The following is a 3788-nucleotide window of genomic DNA, read 5'->3' on the forward strand; positions in this document are numbered from 1 at the left end:
TTCTGTGCAATTTCCTTTTAAATATAAAGTGACTGTGACAATTACGGGGGCTATGATGGTATTGTCGAACACTGACGTATTCTAATGCTGAAGGAGTGTGAGGAAGACTGGGGCATGCCCCATGGGAGTACGATTAATCCCAGATACTTACAATTTTAATTTTCAAAACTGAGATGTCAGATATTGCTCTGAGGTGTTAAAGGTTATTTGAATATACGTGCCAACTGGCCCTTGAAGGTGGATTAAACATTGGTGTTACAATTTTCTTGTAATGACATCAGTCGAACTAAATGATGACTTGAGCGAAATCTCAAACATACCAAACCATTCTAGTGCTTATTAATAATAGCATACATATATGACACGTGTTATGCATCAGCCTGCAAAGCCGTCAGCAGTGCTCGTGCTGCAATAACTTAAAAAGGTTCAAATTGTTCAAAAACAGTACCTTTTGTTTAATACGGTACATATTTTCACCTATTTGTAACATCATACCTATTTTTGTTACATTTTAGAATAACAATGGTAACTATCATTGCAAGCCCTTACTTACGATAGGGAGCTTTCGTTTACTATATAAAGGGGGCGTGGGAAAAAGTCATATTCTGAAAACATCCTAAGGGATCACATCTGAAAAACTGTCCTTGGAAGGGTCAAAGTTGCAAATTTTACATTTTTAAAGTACACACAAATGACGGATATTCAAATTCACCAGAGAAAAACAGGCCAGAAACATTTAAAAAGTCAGAAAACTACCAATAGTTGTAATAAAGTTAAAACTTTTGATTCGGCTCAGAACTTTATTTTCATTAATTCTACTTGAAGATGTCAGTACTTTGCCTCAAACATTATATGCATTGAAGAAGTGCTACAGAATTAAGTTTAGTGGAAAATGGCATGTAATTTTGCATTTTATTCCCTGTAACAACTATGGCTCAAAATTCAATTTCTTGATAGAACCAGCAACGTGCAATACATTGTTGAATTGCCTATAAAGTGTAAACAAAGTGTAAATGTAAACAAAGGTAAATACTGGTTATGCATACATAATAAAGCTGTATTAACAGGCTGATAAACAAAGATGGCTTTTACTGAAAGCTGTAGTTAATACACAAAAAAATGTATTTCAAATATATATAAAACACACACACACACACACACACACACACACACACACACACACACACACACATATATATATATATATATATATATATATATATATATATATATATATATATATATATAATATATATATATATATAAAACACTGTTTAATGATTTTTTGATTCTCTTTATGTGACAATGTCAGTTTGCTGAAAAGGATGAAATGACAGACGTTTACTGTAATACTAGTGATGAATATTGATGAATGCTGGGATAGAATACAAAAAACAATGTAAATGGGAGATTAATAAACATGTTCATTTTGGTCCCAAGTGATCTCAAACACAGTGACTGGGTAATGTAAAAAGTCAACGACTAATGATCTGGCTATGTGAAAGGTGTATCTGTGCCACTAACAGACATAATTTAGTTTTATTTGTCAAATTTCAATGTTCAATAGCTGAATATTGAATACGTCTTCAATCAATAGCTCACACCACAAGGATACAGCAGTTTTTCTCTACTGGTTCACTTGTGCCATGAGACTGGACATAAATTACAGGGCCGTTGGGCTGGTGTTTTCCAAATGGCGCTGCGACGCGTTAAAAAGAGTGACTCTTAAAAATTATTTGCACGAAAAATTGGCGACCCTCCCTAATTTTCCATGCGCAAAACACAGTGAACCTCCCCTGGCGTGTTGCAGTCCATATCAATAATATCTCAATTTACATAACATTTCTCTCACTATACTTTTGACCATTCAAAGAACACTTAACATTTACAAATGGTCACTTTATCCAACGTTTCAGTTCGCAATTTACCTCTAAATTACCATGTGAAGTTAATTGATGATTTAGCTTGAAATTCCAATATCATATTTGTTGTTCACATCTGGACTTTCAAACATCCCATTCTAATCAAGCACACTTATATCAGACTAAATGGTTGACAAACTAAGCAACTAATTTGGAAGTGAATCTTCTGTTATTTTCACATCGACAATATTATTTAATAAATGAGATTTATTCTTCGTTTTAGAAAGAATATATTAAGTTTCAATTTCGTACTCAAAGTGTTCACTTTACGAGCACTTTCGGAAAGGTTTCCAGTAAGTACCTAACATGTCGTAGAGGGCGTGATTTCCGGTTGTTGTTCAGTGAGGATACAGACACAGTACACGTATTCGTCTGCGCTTTTTAATGGATGGACTCAAATAGATGTGATTACACAGTTCCGACGCAGTACAAACTCTGTTCATCGAGAAAATGTGACACGAATTACGACAACCTAAAGACCAAAAAAAACCCCACAATTTGAACTCTGATAGAAGAATCCGAACTAATTTCGGATTCTTCGAACAAATTTCGGAATTTCCGTTTAATTTCAAATTTTCTCATCAGATATTAATGTCACTATAATAATGAATATAATTGTACCATGACTTTCCAGTTAAGATATTTTACATTTAAACAAATCCCTTTTTAAAATTCATATTCACTAAAAATATTCTGCTGATTTTTCAGAAGAACACATTGTTCAGTAAAAATAAATCAGCTTAATTTTGATAAATCGGCTGAAATTTTCAGCTGAAAGGAATTTTCTAATAATTTCTAAAAAATCGGCTAAATTTTTTATCTAAAAACAAGATATGCACCTGATTTTTCAAATACTATCTAAAAATCCAGCTGATTGTTATGTTAACAAAGAAATATTCACCAGAAGAGATTTTTCAGCTGGAAAAGCAACTGATTTTTTTACAGATTAATGTGATCCCCAGAAAATGCAGCTAAATTTTACGCTAATCACGTACTTTTGGAACGGTGTGGCACAAATTCTAGGATTACAAATTTAAATCTAGGATCATATTTGTAAACCTCCTACCAACATACACTCATGACAAAATATGCAATTAAGGTAAAGGGCGACGAATTCGGACGCGCACGCGCTTTAGAACGTTTCTGCGCAGATTTAACTCCAGGCGGACGCAGATATGCGATTTTTCCGTTGTTGCTAAGCATGCTTATGCCAAATTCCATCGTTGCCAAGGGGTCCTGGCGTGCGCTTCAGAGCAACATCTGACTGACTGGGCGACGGTTCAGGTAGGTGGAGCTCTCCAAAATTTCGTTTAATTTCGCCCAGTAAGTTTGAGATCGAATATTTTACGTAATCTTATTTTAAGAATAATGGTCTGCGATTAAAATTGACCGTTCATGCAGTAATCCTCCTCTAAATAATGTAAATATGACCAAAGAAAATTGACATTGCTGACGATAGTGGATTGCATCGTTAGGAGAAAGTTGTCGGTATTATGTCCTGCTTTCTAATGTTAACATTTTCGTCTCACGGCCTTATCTTGAACAATTTTAGTAATTTCCGTAACAGTTTATGTATAGGAATAGATTTTGTGAATATCGCTTCTGGAGGAGGTCATTTGACAGTACGATAGTGTTTGAAATGCAGACACCTGAAAACCGGAAGTACATTGTTTCCAGGCGATATCATTGATGACAACTTCGTTCACAATATTCTCACTTAGTATCACGGTCGTTTAATCCAGTTATTTGTTAGGGAAGCATTAAGTTGACAATCTTATGTGGCCTACTTAATGTATAGTCATGCAGAATAGTTATAACCGTCGCAGTATTTCAAAAACAATAACATGTATCCTCGAGCTACAGTCA

The sequence above is a fragment of the Ptychodera flava genome, chromosome 6 (genome assembly GCF_041260155.1).
Source record: "Ptychodera flava strain L36383 chromosome 6, AS_Pfla_20210202, whole genome shotgun sequence".
NCBI lineage: Eukaryota > Metazoa > Hemichordata > Enteropneusta > Ptychoderidae > Ptychodera > Ptychodera flava.